The sequence below is a fragment of the Aegilops tauschii genome, chromosome 3, assembly GCF_002575655.3.
Source record: "Aegilops tauschii subsp. strangulata cultivar AL8/78 chromosome 3, Aet v6.0, whole genome shotgun sequence".
Lineage (NCBI taxonomy): Eukaryota > Viridiplantae > Streptophyta > Magnoliopsida > Poales > Poaceae > Aegilops > Aegilops tauschii.
In genome coordinates, this window is record NC_053037.3 from 477,644,988 (window position 1) to 477,667,156 (window position 22,169).

Here is a 22,169-nt window from a genome sequence, read left to right on the forward strand (position 1 = left end):
TCCCCTCCCCCCTCTCCGCGCCGCGAGTCCGAGCCCATCCACCTCCTCCCTCTCCCGCTCCGGCGCTCTGCCCATGGTCCGACGCTCCGCCCACGCTCCGGCATTCCGCCATGGTCTGGAGCAAGACCACCTACTATGCCATGCTGGCGTTGGAGCGCCGCTGCGAGGTCTAGCAGGAGATTCAGGCGACGCAAGCCGCGCGCGCCGACCGCATCACTGTCGGGCTGCCTCCGGACTCGCCGGAGCCTGAGGAGGAGGAGCCGGGGGAAAGAGGAGGAGGAGGAGATAGCTCTGATGGAGGTGGAGGAGGCGGAGCAGCAGGAGCCAGAGCAATAGCTGCCGGGCTTCAACATGGAGCAGGCCGAGGCAGAGTTCACCCTTGCCCAGACAGAGGAGATGGCGGAGCAGCGGGCCATCCTGGAGTCCATCCAGGATGAGGCCTATGTGGAGGCCAACCGGGCGTTCCTCTGACGGGAGCAGGCAGAGTTCGACGCGCTCTTCACCGAACTCGATGCGGAGATAGAGGCGGAGGAGGCTGGAGCGGAGCAGCCGGAGGAGCCAGAGCTGCAGCTGCCGCCCATGTTGTCAGAGCCGGGCACGGATATCATCGACATCTCCGATGACGAGTAGCTAGGTGATCGACGCAGTACGTAGGTTTATTTTAGTTTGCATGTCTTTGTATGGATTTGAGAATCTAGTATGAGATGTCCGACTGCAAGTGTGGAAATTTGAGGGGTGCCCGATCAATGCCCGCGGCGCGGGCGTTTGAGTGACCGGATAGTCCGACTGTAGATGCTCTTATGGTAGCTCCCTTTGCTTTGTGGTGGTGTCCCAGTTGTCAATGGTCGCTAACTTGTCCTGATGGTGGAATAACGATATTCGTAATGCCCACTAGTGGTTGGGGCGCCACCCAGTGGTGCCGCTTGAGAGAAAGTTGTGCGCATGTTTTCATTTACAAAAATAGACGGAGTCCTCGCCTTCATCTGGAAAATATTAAAAAAATACTCACCTCCATCTAGAAAAAGAAGTAAAAAAAATTATCAACGCAGCTTACCAGTGAGCGCCGCTTTGCGTAGCCCTTCATTTAAAAAAATGTTTGGGGTCATCACCTGCATCTAAAAAGGAAAAAAACATTTAAAAAATTCCTCACCTCTATCTAAAAATAATATTCCAAAAGCTTTTTCACCGCGGCCAACCTGCTTGCGCCAAGTGGCATAGCTGGTTGGCCACTCGAGAGAAAGCTATGCGCACCTCACCATCATATCAAAAAATTTAAAAAATATTCTCGCGTCACGTGGACATCACAACCATCTTAAAAAGAAAGAGAAAAACCTAGCGAATTTTCTCTCAAAAAATTCTCCGTACCATTTAAAAAAACAAATAAAATTCTTTCTCACCGTGACCAACCAGCATGCGCCACATGGCATAGCTGGTTGGCCACCATTCTAGCGCCTCTTAATGGGTTTAATTGGCAAAAAAATATTTGTAACGGGGAATATATGGAGGGACCTTTCCCTCGCATATCCTCTGGCACGAATCCTCTAACCACTCGTTTATGATACATATACATGCATTGACCATGTGACTAGAGTTTTTTTCTTTTGGGTTTTTACCATTTATGTCACTAGTTGTGTCCCCTCAGTTTGGCTATTAGAAGTTGCAACTGCTCAAAAATGTCATCATTCCGTGACATACTTGCTCAAAATGCCATTACATATCTAAGAAATGCCATCGTTCCATTAGATATTTGCTCAAAAATACCATTAGCCATTGTTATTGTCAGGTCAAACCCATTGATCATGTTATTTAACAAAAATACCTCTAAACCCACATGCCAACTCTCTCTAGCATACAATGATAAGTGTGGCCCCCACTTGTCAGGAGTAAGCAAGCGAATAATTTTATAGGAAAATAAGAACGTTGTTGGTATCAAGTGAGACCCACACTCTATTGTATTGAGATAGAGGGAGTGCTGACATGTCGGTCCATAGGTATTTATGTCACTATAACATGGCAAATGAGATATGAGCTGATAGTAATGGTGCCCAATGACATTTTGTAGTATGCACCTAATGAAGCGATGGCATTTTTTAGCAGTTAAAGTTTCTAGTGGCAAAACTGAGTAGTGGGGCACAACTTGTAACATAAATGATGAAAAAAATATTTTCCTTTTTTAGAAAAATGCACTCGGGGCTTTTACCTATTAATGGGCAAGTTCATGTCTAATTGAACAAACTCAGTTAGACTAGCACCCTTCAAAAAAAAGAAAACTCAATCAGACTAACAGGAATTACATTAAAAATGGTAGAGCAGGTAGTAAGAAGAGCTCCTCTCGCTCCTCGGCCGGGTCCCGCGCCCCTCGCCACCTCCCTGCCTGCAGCTACCGAGGTCATGCGCGTGCACGACACATTCCACATTCGCCCAGCTCGCGCACTAGCAATTAGTACCGGGGCTCGTCCTCGAGGTGCGCCATAGAGAGCTGCACGGCAACGCCCCGTGTCCCCTGAGGCGGCGAGGCGGTCGACTGTTGCGAGGTAGTGAGCGCGTCCTCCTCGGGGGTCACTGCTAGAGCGCCCAACTGCTAGCACCACTACCTTCGTGCCATGGCCGCTGCTCGCAGGAGGCCACAACCGCCCCATGGGCTTGGTGGCCGAGCACACGACGGGCTCGTAGCTAGGCTACTAGGACCATTCTTGAGCCCTATTCCTCCCTGTTCGAGCTTCGCCCCTTCTTCCACGGCCTCCCCCTCCATCGTCTCTGACGAGGTAACCCACCATGGCCACCGACGGCTGATACGTCTCCAACGTATCTATAGTTTTTTATTGTTCCATGCTATTATATTATCTATCTTGGATGTTTTATATGCATTTATATGCTATTTTATATTATTTTTGGGACTAACCTATTAACCTAGAGCCCAATGCCAGTTTCTGTTTTTCCTTGTTTTTGAGTTTTGTAGAAAAGGAATATCAAACGGAGTCCAAACGAGCTGAGCCCTGAAGCACAGGAGTTGGGCCAGAAGAGTCCCGAGTCAACGACAAGGGTGGAGGGCGCGCCCACCCTCCTAGGGCGCGCCCCCCTGCCTTGTCACTGACTCGTGGACCCCCCCTGACGTGAAACCGACGCCAAAAATTCCTATAAATTCAGAAACCCCCAGAAATAAACTTAGATCAGGAGTTTCGCCGCCGCAAGCCTCTGTAGCCACGAAAAACCAATCGAGAGCCCATTCAGGAAATCATCGCCGGAGGCTATCTTCATCATCCCGGTGGCCTCCATGATGAGGGGGGAGTACTTCACCCTCGGGGCTAAGGGTATGTACCCGTAGCTATGTGTTTGATCTCTCTATCATGTTCTTGATTTGGCACGATCTCTATGTACCGCGAGCTTTGTTATTATAGTTGGATCATATGCTGTTTTCCCCCCTCTATCTTCTTTTGATGAATTGAGTTTTACCTTTGAGGTGTCACTATTATCGGAATGAATACTATTATGGATTTGAGAACACTTGATGTATGTCTTGCGTGGGATACCCGTGGTGGCAATGGGGTGTTCTATGGATTCACTTGATGTATATTTTGGCACTCAACTCGCGGATTCCCGAGGTGAAATTGGGATAATATATGCATAGGGGTTGATGCATGTTTTCATCCTTGTTTCTCCGGTAGGAATCTTGGGGCACTCTTTGAGGTTCTTTGTGTTGGATTGAATATTATGAATCTGAAGTTGTTTGATGCATATCGTATAATTAACCCACGGATACTTGTTGTGACATTGGAGTATCTAGGTGACATTAGGGTTGATTGATGTGTGTCATATGGTGTTATTTTACTATGAACTCTAGGGATGTTTGTGACACTTATAGGAATAGCTCAATGGATTGACCGGAAAGAATAACTTTGAGGTGGTTTCGTACCCTACAAGCAATTTCATCTTATGTTCTCCACGATAGGAACTTTGGAGTGACTTTTGTCGCACGTTGAGGGATTGCCATATGATCTAATTATGATATCATTGTTGAGAGAACTTGCACTAGTGAAAGTACGAACCCTAGGCCTTGTTTCCAAGCATTGCAATACCTTTTCGCTCACTTTTGCTATTAGCTACCTTGCTGTTTTTATATTTTCATATTACAAAAACCTATATCTACCATCCGTATTGCACTTGTATCACCATCTCTTCACTGAACTAGTGCACCTATACAATTTTACCATTGTATTGGGTGTGTTGGAGACAGAAGAGACTCTTTGTTATTTGGTTGCAGGGTTGTTTGAGAGAGACCATCTTCATCCTATGCCTCCCACGGATTGATAAACCTTTGGTCATCCACTTGAGGGAAATTTGCTACTATCCTACAAAACTCTGCGCTTGGAGCCGCAACACGAGTCTACAATAAGAAAGTTGCGTACTAGACATCAAGCTCTTTTCTGGTGCCGTTGTCGGGGAGGTGAGTGCTTGAAGGTATATCTTTAGATCTTGCAATTGAATCTTTTAGTTTCTTGTTTTATCACTAGTTTAGTCTATAAAAGAAAACTACAAAAAATGGAATTAAGGTTGCTTCATATGCTTCATCTTTTTAATGTCTTTCGTGAAAATGATGGAAAGGAAAATTGTGCTCAAGTGTTAGAAGAAGTTAATAAAATGTTTGGCACTAAATCTTTGTGGCACCCCGGCTCAGAGCAACCGGTTTACCATGCATAGCCAGCCTAGAGACCATGTCTTCTGGCAACACCCAACATCTTGGTACAGAAAACAACCGCTTTATTGATGCTAGCGGATCATAGTTCATATTACAAAAAGTGGCGAGGCCAAGCGGCTGAACAATATGTAAATTATTTAGTGAACATAAATGGGCCTTGATCATAATAACTATGCGGTAGCGGAACAACGTCGTAGCGGAACTCCATAGCACCGGGACACCGATGTGGACACGATCTAGACTCGTACAGCACTCCTTCCCAACGATACTTTCCTGAAATCTGGCATGACACGCCAGGTTAGTACATTTAATGTACTTGCAAGCTCACAACAAGCATAAACATACTGACAAACAATATCATGATATTTAACCAATTGTTTTAGCAATGCACAAATATATCAAACATGTTGTGATCATACTCTTATGAATAAGCCTCTCGGACTTGCTTACCAACTGTGATCACTCTCGGATCACAAACGGACCAACCTTGTGGCCTTAGATCGGGTTACCTCGTAACCAAACGGTGATCTTTCCGGCGATCACAACCATGACCAACACTTGGTCTCAAACGGTGATCCTTCCGGCGATCACAACCATGACCAACACTTGGTCTCCAACATCAAGATGGTCTTCCCACCACCATCAACAGTGCAAAGTTCATAACTTAGTGTGCAAAATTTATTAAACGTTGACCCATGGTGTGACCTACTTCCGAGCGTGTCCGTAACCGTGGACTCGGTTATCGATAGATTTAATACACTCTGCAGAGGTAGCGCACTGTACCCACACCACGGAACCCATGGCCTCACACTCCCATTCGGGTGGATCAACGGCGTTCCGACGAAACCCCTCCATTGCCATGACAGTCTCCCGGCCACTCCGACTCACTCCCCACTGGGCTAGTCCTGGGTGGCCTCGTGTCTACCAAAGACACCAACGGCCACCGTCGTGGCCAAACATAAATGGTCCCAAACGGGGACAAGGTACCATAACAACAACGGGAACACAAGGTTATGTCTGCTTACCGGGCCAGGGTACCGCACGCCCATAACCTTCCCTTGTTGGAGGCACCGACCAGAGGCATGACAACGGACCGAATAAAGGCCTTCCCATAAAGGCAAATGTGGTTGCACTGGGAAAAACTCGATTCAGTGGCACCATGACCCGGCTAACGATGTATTCAAGTTGAGTTATATCAGGTTCAACTTAAATTGAAAATAACCGGTGTCATAGTATGCCATGAAATGCAACACTAACATATGCATCACATATCAACGAAAATAACTGAGTCAACTAGATCCACACTAAACATAAGCATCACAACTCATAACATTTCTTTGGTTATGATTAATCATCACTTTAAACAGAATCTTTTCTTAGCAAATTTATCATTTTTCTCATGCAAGAAAATAACTTCAAATAATTACTTATATCCATAACCATATTACTTCTTTATAACAAATATTACTTCTAGTTACTTTACCAACTAAGTTAGCTTCCAACTTCTGTAAACTAAGCATGGCTTAAATCATTAATTCAAGTTGGCAAAAAATCACAAATATTGTAATGGCACCATGAAAATGTTGTTGTGGCTTGCCTTAGTGCAGATGAGGTTCACAAGCCTCCTGGTGATCCTCAAGACAAGCTTCACTTTCTGAAAATATTTATAAACACAAAAAGAAAATATCAAGAACCCTTCTGAAATTCACCAGAAAATCTAGACAGCATGGAAAAATCTCATTTTTGGTGAGCTGCTAGATTTCTTCATAAAGAACACAATGCAAAAAGAATCAATTCATTTGGACTTATGGTTAAAAAGTTTTGGCTGTTTGAAGCTCTCTGGATAGAATTAAATTTGAATTTAAATAAAACAGACTGGGGGGTGACGTCGAAGGCGTAAAGCCTCGCGGGCGCCACCACTCGTACTGCTTCACGCGCGTACAGATTGGCTGACTAGCGGGCCCCGCTAGTCAGGTGAGAGGGAGGGGGAGAGGGAAACAGAGGACGGCGCGGCTTAGCCGAAGCACATGCCGGCGAGGAGAGCTTCTTGGCCAGAACGAGAGGGAGGGATCGAAACAGAAGATGGAGGCGCACCTGCCCGTACCCGTAGATTAGCTAGGGGTGGTCGGACGGTGTCAGAAACAGCCTCTCTAGCGGAGACAGGAAGCAGAGGTCGTTGGAGATGAAGACGACGGCGACCAGAGGCGACACCAGGGGCTCCAACCAGGCGGAACGGCACCACCGAGGCATGGCGGAGGCCCTGGAAGGGTGGCCCAAGCCTGGGAGGGGCTGGAACTGTGGAGACGACCCGAGGGGATCGCCGGCGAGCTCGAGCTTGGGGACGGCGGCCCACGGCCTGCCCGGCCGGGCTATGGCTTTCCACGAGATTGTGGAGTGTGTGGGAGGAGTGGATGATGCTCGAGGAGGCTGGGGAGGGCTCTATTTATAGCCGAGCGTCGAGAGGGGATCGGGCTCCGCCGGTGGACACCTGGACACGGTGCCCGGTGACGAACGGTGTCAGTGAGAGAGGGAGAAGGCGACGCAGCTCACGCGGGAACTGTGGGCGAGCGGAGACGAGCACAGGAACGAGATGGTGGCGACAAGCACAGTGCGCAGTGCACTGTTGCATTGGCCGGACTGCGCCCGTGCTCGCTACGGCGAGCTCCGGTGTCGGCGAGCGCCAAGAGGGAGTTAAGAGAGTTTGGACGAAGATTGTGGCGAGGTTTGGCAAGTTTAGGCAGGCGGGGAAGCGAGCACGCGATCAACAGAAGCTCGGGTGTGTCGCAAAGCGCGTCGGCCGCATGCCAGCACGCCTGGACGAACGCGGTCATCGCGCGAACTCTGACCTCAGACCGACCTAAGCCCAAACTTCATGTCTGGCATGTAGTGCGTGGTAATTTTAGTGGTTACCACACTTGGGTTTGATCGCAGGCGCAGTAGAATGGATTTCAACTTCCTGGTAAGTTTCTGGATAGTAACTTTGAGAGCTTACTGTGGTCAAACTACTGAGAGTTGGGAGCTGGGCTTTGGAGGTTAGCAATCATCTACTAAGGTGATGATGCACAAGAAAAATCAGCCACAATGGATCAAGTAAAATGGTAGTTGCTGTAGAAACTACCATTTCTGTCCAGAACTGAAAATATTTTCTATAGCAAAAATATTCCAAAAAGTGATGAAATATTTTTGCTCAAAAAGGTGTCCTAGGGTCCAAAGAATATTTATGAATTTCCTCAAATTTTTGTGGGCAAGAAAAATTGGGGTTGCTTTGGAGCATATTGAGCTAGCTAGGGTTTAAGAGAGGGAAATGCATATTTTTCATTTAAGAAAATATTCAAAATATTATTTTGAGGTGAACCAGAGAGGAAATTATGGTTAGAGAGGGAAATGAGGCACTTGGGTGAAACTCAAGGGGTACCCAAGTGTTTAAGTCCATTTGAAAAGATTCAAAACTCCAAATTTCAAAATCAAACCAACTGAAAATTAGTCAAAGAGAAGAGGGCAAAAACCAAGCTATCGCAATCTTTATATGATGAGCATGATTGCAATGTTGTTAGTATGAATTCTTTGAATATCCATGATGCTAGTGATATGCAAAGCTACAAGCTTGGGGATGCTATGTTTGATGAAGATGATATTTTTAGTCCCCCAAGTTTTGATGAGCAAATTTATTATGATGATAGCATGCCTCCTATTTATGATGATTATGTTGATGAAAGTGGTTTTGGTGAGGTCATGACTTTATTTAGTGATGAATCCACTATTTTGGAAGAGGTTCCAATTGATTATGAGAACAAAGTTGCTATCTATGCTGATTATTGTGATGACATGTATGCTACAAAGAATAATGATAACCATGAAGCTTGTCATCATGATTTTAATTATCAATTGGATTATGCCTCACATGATAGTTATTTTGTTGAGTTTGCTCCCACTACTATGAATGAGAAGAATTTTGCTTATGTGGAGAGTACAAAAATTCACTCATGATGCTTTATGTGGAAGTAATATTGTTCAATTCATTCATGATGCTACTGAAAATTATTATGAGGGAGGAATATATTCTTGTAGGAGTAGCAATAATATCAAGTTTCTTCTCTATGTGTTGAAAATCTTGAAGTTATGCTTGTTTTGCCTTCCTATGCTAGTTGATTCTTGTTCTCGTAAGTTGTTTGCTCAAAAAATCCCTATGCATAGGAAGTGGGTTAGACTTAAATGTGCTAGTCATATGCTTCATGATGCTCCCGTTATGTTTCAATTCCTATATTTTATGTGAGCATCATTGAAATCATCATGCCTAGCTAGAAAGACATTAAAGAAAAGTGCTTGTTGGCAGACAACCCAATATTTACCCCTACTTTTTTGTGTGCTCAAATAATTAGGATACTGTATTAATCATGTTTTATAGCTTTTGTTTCAATAAAGTGTCAAGTAAGACCTTTGGGATGGTCTATGGTGATAGTTGTTTTGATCTTGCTGAAAAACAGAAACTTTTGCACCCAGTAAAATAATTTTCATTTTTTACAAGAGCGTGATAAAATACTGATTATTTTTGCACAATACTTATATACAAATTGCCCATGCTTTACTAATTTTTCAAAAAAATGGAGGTATAGAAGTATACGAAGTTTTCAGATTACTACAGACTGTTCTGTTTTTGACAGATTCTGGTTTCATTGTGTTGTTTGCTTATTTTGATGAATCTATGAGTACTATCGGAGGGTATGAACCATGGAGAAGTTGGAATACAGTAGATATAACACCAATATAAATTTAGAATGAGTTCACAACAGTACCTAAGTGGTGATTTGCTTTATTATATACTAACGGAGCTTACAAGTTTTCTGTTGAGTTTTGTGTTGTGAAGTTTTCAAGTTTTTGGTGAAGTTTCGATGGACTATGGAATAAGGAGTGGCAAGAGCCTAATCTTGCGGATGACCAAGGTAATATTTAAGTAATACCCAAGCAACTAAGCTTGGGGATGCCCTGGATGGCATCCCCTCTTTCGTCTTCGTCCATCGGTAAATTTACTTGAGGCTATATTTTTATTCACCACATGATATGTGTTTTGCTTGGAGCGTCTTATTTTCTTAGGATTTACTTGTTGTTATTCAGAGTAATGTTTTTCATGTTTTAGTTCAATAAAAAGGTCAAGTATAGCCTTTACCATGCTTATTTTACAAGTCTATATGTTGCTGTTTTGAAAACAGAAAGTTTTCTATCATTGTCTGAATTCTTATGGAAAGTACAAATGTGATAAAATCTTGAAATTTTTACACAATGAGTAACAACAAATTGTCTACAGTGTGGTAATTTTTCACAATTTTTGGAGTTAAAGAAGTATGATTCCTCTTGCATTCTTTACAGACTATCCTGTTTAGACAGATTGCTGTTATGATTGCATTGTTTGCATATGTTTGCTTGTTTAATGATCCTATTTGAGGAAAGGAGTGTTAAATATGCAGAGGCATTTAGTATTCAATGTCAAATTATAATTTTAGTGATTTTCTACAGTAGAGAATGATTAGGTTTAGCATGGACTTATACTAACTTATCTCACGAGTTCTTGTTGAGTTTTGTGTGGATGAAGTTTTCAAGAATTAGGGAAACTGTGATATGAGAGGAATTAAGGAGACACAAAAGCTCAAGCTTGGGGATGCCCAAGGCATCCCTAGTTGATATTCCAAGAAGTCTCAAGCATCTAATCTTGGAAATGCCCCGGTAGGCATCCCACCTTTCTTCTTCAACAACTATCGATCGGTTTTGGTTGAGCATAAATTTTTGCTACTTCACATGATATGTGCTATCCTTGCAATGTCATTTTATTAGGATTCACTTGCTATTTCAATAATATCCCAAGATCTGAAATTTTTAAATGTTAGAGTCTTCACATAGTTACATAATTATTCGACTACTCATCAATCTTCACTTATATCTTTTGGAGTAGTTTGTCATTTGCTCTAGTGCTTCACTTATATCTTTTTAGAGCACTGCGGTGGTTTTTATTTTGAAGAAATTAATGAACTCTCATCCTTCACTTATATTATTTTGAGAGTCTTTAAACATCATGGTAATTTTCTTAGGTTATGAATTTAGTCCTAATATGATGGGCATCCAAGAGGGATATAATAAAAACTTTCATATAAAGTGCATTGAATACTATCAGAAGTTTGATTCCTTATGATTGTTTTGAGATATGAGGATGATGATATTAGAGTCATGCTAGTGAGTAATTGTGGATTGTAGAAATACTTGTGTTAAAGTTTGTGATTCCCGTAGCATGCACATATGGTGAACTGTTATGTGATGAGGTCGGAGCATGATTTATTTATTGATTGTCTTCCTTATAAGTGGCTGTCGGGGACGAGCGATGGTATTTTCCTACCAATCGATCCCCCTAGGAGCATGCGCGTAGTACTTTGTTTCAATAACTAATAGATTTTTGCAATAAGTATGTGAGTTCTTTATGACTAATGTTGAATCCATGGATTATACGCACTCTCACCCTTCCACCATTGCTAGCCTCTCTAGTACCGCGCAACTTTCGCCGGTGCATTAAACCCACCATATTCCTTCCTCAAAACAGCCACCATACCTACCTATTATGGCTTTTACATAGCCATTCCGAGATATATTGTCATGCAACTTCCACCATTCCGTTTATTATGACACACTTCATCATTTTCATATTGCTTTTCATGATCATTAGTTGACATCGTATTTGTGGCAAAGCCACCATACATCATTTTTATACATGTCGCTCTTGAGTCATTGCACATCCCGGTACCCCGCCGGAGGCATGAAGGAAATATGCCCTAGAGGCAATAATAAAGTTGTTATTTATATTTCCTTATATCATGATAAATGTTTATTATTCATGCTAGAATTGTATTAACCGGAAACTTAGTGCATGTGTGAATACATAGACAAAACAGAGTGTCCCTAGTATGCCTCTACTTGACTAGCTCGTTAATCAAAGATGATTAAGTTTCCTAACCATAGACATGAGTTGTCATTTGATGAACGGGATCACATCATTAGAGAATGATGTGATGGAAAAGACCCATCCGTTAGCTTAGCATAATGATTGTTTAGTTTTATTGCTATTGCTTTCCTCATAACTTATACATGTTCCTCTGACTATGAGATTATGCAACTCCCGAATACCGTAGGAACACCTTGTGTGCTATCAAATGTCACAACGTTACTGGGTGATTATAAAGATGCTCTACAGGTGTCACCGAAGGTGTTTGTTGGGTTGGCATAGATCAAGATTAGGATTTGTCACTCCGTGTATCGGAGAGGTATCTCTGGGCCCTCTCAGTAATGCACATCACTATAAGCCTTGCAAGCAATGTAACTAATGAGTTAGTTGCGGGATGATGCATTACGGAACGAGTAAAGAGACTTTCCGGTAATGAGATTGAACTAGGTATGATGATACCGACGATCGAATCTCGGGCAAGTAACATACCGATGACAAAGGGAACAACGTATGTTGCTATGCGGTTTGACCGATAAAGATCTTCGTAGAATATGTAGAAGCCAATATGAGCATCCAGGTTCCGCTATTGGTTATTGACCGGAGATGTGTCTCGGTCATGTCAACATAGTTCTCGAACCCTTAGGGTCCGCAAGCTTAACGTTCGATGACGATTTGTATTATGAGTTATCTGTTTTGGTGGCCGAAGTTTGTTCGGTGTCCCGGATGAGATTACAGACATGACGAGGAGTCTCGAAATGGTCGAGAGGTAAAGAATGACATATTGGACGAAGGTATTCTTACACCGGAAAGGTTTCGGGACATTTCGGATATTTATCGGGGAACCAAGGGGTTACTGGAAGCCCCCTGGGCAAGTTATGGGCCTCAATGGGCCAAAAGGGAGTAGGAGAGGGAAGGCCACAAGGTGCCCCCCAAGGCAGTCCGAATTGGACTAAGGGGAGGGGCGCATCCCCCTCTTTCCTTTCCCTCTCCCTCTCCTTCCCTCCTTCCCCCTCTTGGAATAGGAAAGGGAATCCAACTAGGATTGGGAATCCTAGTTGGACCCCCTCCTTGGCGCGCCCTCCTTCGCCGCTGGCCTCCTCCCTCTCCTCCTTTATATACGTGGCCAGGGGCACCCCAGAGCACAACAAGTCTTCTCTTAGCCGTGTGTGGTGCCCCTCTCCACAGTTTCACACCTCAGTCATATCGTCGTAGTGCTTGGGCGAAGCCCTGCGCCGGTAACTTCATCATCACCGTCGCCACGCCGTCGTGCCGACGAAACTCTCCCTTGTCCTCAACTGGATCAAGAGCTCGGGGGACGTCATCGTGCTGAACGTGTGCAGAACACGAAGGTGCCGTACGTTTGGTACTTGGATCGGTTCGATCATGAAGACGTTCGATTACATCAACCGCATTACTAAACGCTTCCACTTTCGGTCTATGAGGGTACATGGACACACTCTCCCCGCTCGTTGCTATGCTTCTCCTAGATATATCTTGTGTGATCGTAGGAATTTTTTTGAATTACTACGTTCCCCAACAAGGCATTCATATAGAGTAATATATTTGTTCTAGTATCGAGTTGTAATTCTTGAGTTGTAAAGTAAATAAAAGTGTGAAGATCATCATTATTAGAGCATTGTCCCATGTGAGGAAAGGATGATGGAGACTACGATTCCCTCACAAGTCGGGATGAGACTCCGGGCGAAAAAAAATGAGAAAATAAAAAAAGAGAAAAAAGAGGATGATACGTCTCCGTCGTATCTATAATTTTTGATTGTTCCATGCCAATATTATTCAACTTTCATATACTTTTGGCAACTTTTTATACTATTTTTGGGATTAACATATTGATCCAGTGCCCAGTGCCAGTTCCTGTCTGTTGCATGTTTTATGTTTCGCAGAATATCCATATCAAACGGAGTCCAAACGGGATAAAAACGAACGGAGCTTATTTTTGGAATATTTGGAAAATCTGGGAGAAAGATCAACGCGAAACGGTGCCCGAGGTGGCCACGAGGCAGGGGCACGCCTACCCGCCTGTGTGCGCCCCTGACCCTCGTGGGCCACCCGTAAGGCGGTTGATGCCCTTCTTCGGCCGCAAGAAAGCTAATTTTTAGTAAAAAATCACGGCGAATGTTTCAGTCCAATCGGAGTTATGGATCTCCATATATATACGAAACGGTGAAAGGGCAGCAGAGGAGAACGCAGAAACAGAGAGAGACAGAAAGATAGATCCAATCTCGGAGGGGCTCTCGCCCCTCCCACGCCATGGAGGCCAAGGACCAGAGGGGAAACCCTTCTCCCATCTAGGGAGGAGGTCAAGGAAGAAGAAGACGAAGGGGCCCCCTCTCCCCTTCTCTTCCGGTGGTGCCGAAACGCCGCCGTGGCCATCATCATCACCGCAATCTTCACCAAAAACTTCACCCCCATCATCACCAACTCTTCCCCCCTCTATGCAGCGGTGAAACCTCTCTCTTACCCGCTGTAATCTCTACTTAAACATGGTGCTCAACGCTATATATTATTTCCCAATGATGTATGGCTATCCTATGATGTTTGAGTAGATCTGTTTTGTCCTATGGGTTATTTGATGATCGTGATTGGTTTGAGTTGCATGTTTTATTATTGGTGTTGTCCTATGGTGCTCTCTGTGTCGCGCAAGCGTGAGGAATCCCCGCTGTAGGGTGTTGCAATACGTTCATGATTCGCTTATAGTGGGTTGCGTGAGTGACTCAAACACAAACCCGAGTAAGGGGGTTGTTGCGTATGGGATAAAGAGGACTTGATACTTTAATGCTATGGTTGGGTTTTACCTTAATGATCTTTAGTAGTTGCGGATGCTTGCTAGAGTTCCAATCATAAGTGCATACGATCCAAGTAGAGAAAGTATGTTAGCTTATGCCTCTCCCTCAAATAAAATTGCAATAATGATTACCAGCCTAGTTATCGATTGCCTAGGGACAAATAACTTTCTCGTGACAACAAGCTCTTTCCTAAAAATAACTTAGTTGTGTCTTCATCTAAACAGCCCCTACTTTTTATTTACGCTCTCTTTATATTCTTGAAAGCCTATCCAAAAACACCTACAAAGTACTTCTAGTTTCATACTTGTTTCCAGTAAAGCGAACGTCAAGTGTGCGTAGAGTTGTATCGGTGGTCGATAGAACTTGAAGGAATATTTGTTCTACCTTTAGCTCCTCGTTGGGTTCGACACTCTTACTTATCGAAAACTATTGCAATCCCCTATACTTGTGGGTTATCAAGACCTTTTTCTGGCGCCGTTGCCGGGGAGTTATAGCGTGGGGCGAATATTCTCGTGTGTGCTTGTTTGCTTTATCATTAAGTAATTTTTATTTGCTGTTCTTAGTTGTTCTCTATCTTTAGTTGTGGATATGGAACACGAAATACCAAAAAAATTAGGTGTACTTGCTACTCATGGAGATGAGGAACCTCCTAAAACCCTTGATGATCATTATGTGAAAAATATTATGTACCACTTTGATAATCCTGAGAAAACCTCATTCAATTTGGTAATGGGAGTAACGTTGGATCAACGTGAATACTTTAGGGATTATCGCTGGACACAAAAAGGGAAACTATTATGGGATCAAATTTATATATTGAAGTGGTATGCTCGACAAGTATGCTTGAGTTATGATTATACTTGTTGCTCTAGGATGAAGGCTCCACACCTTCCCTTTTCATGCAAATTTAATGATAATGAAACCTTAGCTTCTTATGCTAATGGTATATATGATTACTATGATGTGGAACAAATAGAAGAATTTGTTGCTTTTAAGGGTGCTTATGAAATTGAATCTTTGTTTGAAAAGTATGAAGCTTTTGATGATGATGTTTATAGACCTGAAAATTTGTCTATATTGAAATATTGCTATGATAATTATGAATATAATTCCTATATTAATGCGCTTATTGAGAAAGTCTCCGCTGTCCAAGAAGAGACTAATATTTTGCAGGAATCTATGGAAGAAGAAATTGATGAACCTGTGAGCTCATTGGATGAAAAAGATGATGAGGAGAGCGAAGAACAAAAGGAGGAAGAGCGGATTAGCTACCCGTGCCCACCTTCTAATGAGAGTAACTCTTCAACTCATACATTGTTAAATTTCCCTTCGTGCTTACCGAAGGATGATTGCTATGATGACTATTATGATCTCGTTGATTCTCTTGAAATATCCCTTTTTGATGATGCTTGCTATGTTTGTGGCCAAGATTCCAATATGAATTATGCTTATGGAGATGAACTTGCTATAGTTCCTTATGTTAAACATGAAATTGTTGCTATTGCACACACACATGACAGTCATGTTATCTTTTTGAATTCTCCAAACTACACTATCTCGGAGAAGTTTGCCCTTATTAAGGATTATATTGATGGGTTGCCTTTTACTATTACACATGATGATTTTGATAGGTATAATATGCATGTGCTTGCTGCTCCTACTTGCAATTATTATGAGAGAGGAACTATATCTCCACCTCTCTATGTTTCCAACATGGTAAAATCGCAAGAAACTGTTTATACTATGCATTGGCCTTTACTATGTGTGCATGAATTGTTCTTTTATGACATGCCGATGCATAGGAAGAGAGTTAGACTTCGTCATTACACGATATATGTTGCTTTGTGGTCACTACTAAATTACAAATCGTTGCTAATTAAAATTGGCTTTGATATACCTTGGGATCCGGGTGGATTCACTACATGAGCACTATTTGCCTAGCTTAATGGCTTTAAAGAAAGCGCTGCCAGGGAGACAACCCGGAAGTTTTAGAGAGTCATTTATTTCTGTTGAGTGCTTTCATTTAGTTTAAAAACAACAAAAATAAAGAGGGGAACCCAAAACTTTTCAAAAAGGAAAGTGAAAGTGAGAAAGACAAGCATTGTTGAAGTGGGAGAGCTCCTTGAACTTTGTTCATGCTCATGGAAACTTTGTGAATCTTGTTTACAGAAACTTTTCAACAAAAATAATTATCTCCTTGTACAATTCCATTGTATTATAAAAATAATGTGCCAAAGTTTGCCTTTAGGATGTTTACAATGCTTGTTGGTTTGTACGGTGCAGGACAGAAACTTCGGCTGTAGTGCGCGAATTTTAATTTTTTACTGGAACGTCAAATGTTTCTGATTATTTTTGCAATGTCTTTCTGTACAAATTGTTTATTTTTCCTAGTTTTGGCAGAAATTTTCAAGTATCAGAAGTATGGTGAATGTTCAGATTGTTACAGACTGTTCTGTTTTAGACAGATTCTGTTTTTGATGCATACTTTGCTTGTTTTGATGAAACTATCAATTTATATCAGTGGATTAAGCCATGAAAAAGTTATACTACAGTAGACACAATGAAAAAACAAAATATGAATTGGTTTTCAACAGTACTTAGAGTAGTGATTTGCTTTATTATACTAACGGATCTTACCAAGTTTTTTGTTGAAGTTTTGTGTGGATGAAGTGTTCGATGATCGAGGAGGTCTCGATGTGAGAAGAAGGAAGAGAGGCAAGAGCTCAAGCTTGGGGATGCCCGAGACACGCCAAGTAAATATTCAAGGAGACTCAAGCGTCTAAGCTTGGGGATGCCCCGGAAGGCATCCCCTCTTTCTTCAACAAGTATCGGTATGTTTTCGGATTCGTTTCGTCCGTGTGATATGTGCAGATCTTGGAGCGTCTTTTGCATTTAGTTTTCACTTTTATTTTTTGCACCATGCTGGTATGAGATAGTCCTTGTTTTATTTATAGAATGCTCTTTGCACTTCACTTATATTCTTTGAGTATGGCTTTATAGAATGCTTCATGTGCTTCACTTATATCATTTGAAGTTTGGATTGCCTGTTTCTCTTCACTTAGACAACCGCTATTTGTAGAATGTTCTTTTGCTTCACTTATATTTGTTAGAGCTTGGGCATATCTTTTGTAGAAAGAATTAAACTCTCGTGCTTCACTTATATCTATTTAGAGAGATGACAGGAACTGGTCATTCACATGGTTAGTCATAAAATCCTACATAAACTTGTAGATCACTGAATATGATATGTTTGATTCCTTGCAATAGTTTGCGATATAAAGATGGTGATATTAGAGTCATGCTAGTGGGTAGTTGTGGGTTGTAGAAATACTTGTGTTGAAGTTTGTGATTCCCGTAGCATGCACGTATGGTGAACCGTTATGTGATGAAGTCGGAGCATGATTTATTTATTGATTGTCTTCCTTATGAGTGGCGGTCGGGGACGAGCGATGGTATTTTCCTACCAATCTATCCCCAAGGAGCATGCGCGTAGTACTTTGTTTCGATAACTAATAGATTTTTGCAATAAGTATGTGAGTTCTTTATGACTAATGTTGAGTCCATGGATTATACGCACTCTCACCCTTCCACCATTGCTAGCCTCTCTAGTACCGCGCAACTTTCGCCGGTACCATAAACCCACCATATACCTTCCTCAAAACAGCCACCATACCTACCTATCATGGCATTTCCATAGCCATTCCGAGATATATTGCCATGCAACTTCCATCATCATCATATACATGACTTGAGCATTTATTGTCATATTGCTTTGCATGATCGTAAGATAGCTAGCATGATGTTTTCATGGCTTGTCCGTTTTTTTATGTCATTGCTATGCTAGATCATTGCACATCCCGGTACACCGCCGGAGGCATTTATATAGAGTCATATCTTTGTTCTAGATATCGAGTTGTAATATTGAGTTGTAAGTAAATAAAAGTGTGATGATCATCATTATTAGAGCATTGCCCCAGTGAGGAGAGGATGATGGAGACTATGATTCCCCCACAAGTCGGGATGTGACTCCGGACTTTATGACAAATAAAAGAGGCCAAAGAAGCCCAAATAAAAAAAGAGGCCAAAGAAGCCCACCAAAAAAATAAAAAAAATAAAAAATGAAGAAAAAAATGAGAGAAAAAGAGAGAAGGGGCAATGTTACTATCCTTTTACCACACTTGTGCTTCAAAGTAGCACCATGTTCTTCATAGAGAGAGTATCCTATGCTTTCACTTTCATATACTAGTGGGAATTTTCATTATAGAACTTGGCTTGTATATTCCGATGATGGGCTTCCTCAAACGCCCGAGGTATTCATGAGCAAGCAAGTTGGATGCACACCCACTTAGTTTTCAGTCTGAGCTTTCATACACTTATAGCTCTTAGTGCATCCGTTGCATGGCAATCCCTACTCACTCACATTGATATCTATTGATGGGCATCTCCATAGCCCGTTGATACGCCTAGTTGATGTGAGACTATCTACTCCTTTTTGTCCTCTCCACACAACCTCCACCATCATATTCTATTCCACCTATAGTGCTATGTCCATGGCTCATGCTCATGTATTGCGTGAAAGTTGAAAAGGTTTCAGAACGTCAAAAGTATGAAACAATTGCTTGGCTTGTCATCGGGGTTGTGCATGATTTGAATATTTTGTGTGGTGAAGATGGAGCATAGCCAGACTATATCATTTTGTAGGGATAACTTTCTTTGGCCATGTTATTTTGAAAAGACATGATTGCTTTATTAGTAGGCTTGAAGTATTATTGTTTTTATGTCAAAGTATAGACTATTGCTTTGAATCACTCGTGTCTTAATATTCATGCCATGATTAGACATATGATCAAGATTATGCTAGGTAGCATTCCACATCAAAAATTATCTTTCTATCATTTACCTACTCGAGGACGAGAAGATTTTGAGCTTGGGGATGCTGATACGTCTCCGTCGTATCTATAATTTTTGATTGTTCCATGCCAATATTATTCAACTTTCATATACTTTTGGCAACTTTTTATACTATTTTTGGGACTAACATATTGATCCAGTGCCCAGTGCCAGTTCCTGTCTGTTGCATGTTTTATGTTTCGCAAAATATCCATATCAAACTGAGTCCAAACGGGATAAAAACGGATGGAGCTTATTTTTAGAATATTTGGAAAATCTGGGAGAAAGATCAACGCGAAACGGTGCCCGAGGTGGCCACGAGGTAGGGGGGCGCGCCCTGACCCTCGTGGGCCAGCCGTAAGGCGGTTGATGCCCTTCTTCGGCCGAAAGAAAGCTAATTTTTGGTAAAAAAATCATGGCGAAGGTTTGAGTCCAATCGGAGTTACGGATCTCCATATATATACGAAACGGTGAAAGGGCAGCAGAGGAGAACGTAGAAACAGAGAGAGACAGAAAGATAGATCCAATCTCGGAGGGGCTCTCGACCCTCCCATGCCATGGAGGCCAAGGACCAGAGGGGAAACCCTTCTCCCATCTAGGAAGGACGTCAAGGAAGAAGAAGACGAAGGGGCCCCCTCTCCCCTTCTCTTCCGGTGGCGCCGGAACGCCGTCGTGGCCATCATCATCACCGCAATCTTCACCAACAACTTCACCGCCATCATCACCAACTCTTCCCCCCCTCTATGCAGCGGTGTAACGTCTCTCTACCCGCTGTAATCTCTACATAAACATGGTGCCCAACGCTATATATTATTTCCCAATGATGTATGGCTATCCTATGATGTTTGAGTAGATCTGTTTTGTCCTATGGGTTATTTGATGATCGTGATTGGTTTGAGTTGCATGTTTCATTATTGGTGCTGTCCTATGGTGCTCTCCGTGTCGCGCAAGCGTGAGGGATCCCCGCTATAGGGTGTTGCAATACGTTCATGATTCGCTTATAGTGGGTTGCGTGAGTGACTGAAACACAAACCCGAGTAAGGGAGTTGTTGCGTATGGGATAAAGAGGACTTGATACTTTAATGCTATGGTTGGGTTTTACCTTAATGATCTTTAGTAGTTGCGGATGCTTGCTAGAGTTCCAATCATAAGTGCATATGATCCAAGTAGAGAAAGTATGTTAGCTTATGCCTCTCCCTCAAATAAAATTGCAATAATGATTACCGGTCTAGTTATCGATTGCCTAGGGACAAATAACTTTCTCGTGACAACAAGCACTTTCCTAAAAATAACTTAGTTGTGTCTTCATCTAAACAGCCCCTACTTTTTATTTACGCTCTCTTTATATTCTTGCAAGCCTATCCAAAAACACCTACAAAGTACTTCTAGTTTCATACTTGTTTCCGGTAAAGCGAACGTCAAGTGTGAGTAGAGTTGTATCGGTGGTTGATAGAACTTGAGGGGATATTTGTTCTACCTTTAGCTCCTCCTTGGGTTCGACACTCTTACTTATCGAAAACTGTTGCGATCCCCTGTACTTGTGGGTTATCAGAGGCCAAAGAGCCCAAAATAAAAATAAACAAAAAAATGAGAGAAAAAGAGAGAAGGGGCAATGCTACTATCATTTTACCACACTTGTGCTTCAAAGTAGCACCATGATCTTCATGATAGAGAGTCTCCTATGTTGTCACTTTCATATACTAGTGGGAATTTTTCAACATAGAACTTGGCTTGTATATTCCAATGATGGGCTTCCTCAAATTGCCCTAGGTCTTCGTGAGCAAGCGAGTTGGATGCACACCCACTTAGTTTCTTTTTCAGCTTTCATACACTTATAGCTCTAGTGCATTTGTTGCATGGCAATCCCTACTCACTCACATTGATATTTATTGATGGGCATCTCCATAACCCGTTGATACGCCTAATTGATGTGAGACTATCTCCTTCTTTCTATCTTCTCCACAACCACCATATTCTATTCCACCTATAGTGCTATATCCATGGCTCATGCTCATGTATTGCGTGAAAGTTGAAAAAGTTTGAGAACATCAAAAGTATGAAACAATTGCTTGTCTTGTCATCGGGGTTTTGCATGATTTAATACTATGTGTGATGAAGATGGAGCATAGCCAGACTATATGATTTTGTAGGGATAACTTTCTTTGCCATGTTAGTTTGAAAAGACATGATTGCTCTATTAGTATGCTTGAAGTATTATTGTTTTTATGTCAATATTAAACTTTTGTTTTGAATCTTATGGATCTGAATATTCATGCCACAGTAGAGAAGATTAGATGGATAAATATGTTAGGTAGCATTCCACATCAAAAAATTTGTTTTTATCATTTACCTACTCGAGGACGATCAGGAATAAAGCTTGGGAATGCTTGATACGTCTCCAACGTATCTATAATATTTTATCGTTCCATGCTATTATATTATCTATATTGGATGTTTTATATGCTATTTTATATTATTTTTGGGACTAACCTATTAACCTAGAGCCCAGTGCCAGTTCCTATTTTTTCCTTGTTTTTGAGTTCTGCAGAAAAGGAATATCAAACGGAGTCCAAACAAGGTGAAAATTTATGGTGATTTTTTATGGACTAGAAGAAGCCCCCGAAGCACAAGAGTTGGGCCAGAAGAGTCCCGAGTCAACGGCAAGGGTGGAGCGCGCGCCCACCCCCTAGGGCGCGCCCCCTGCCTTGTCACTGACTCGTGGACCCCCTGACATGAAACATACGCCAAAAATTCCTATAAATCCATAAACCCCCCAGAAATAAACCTAGATCGGGAG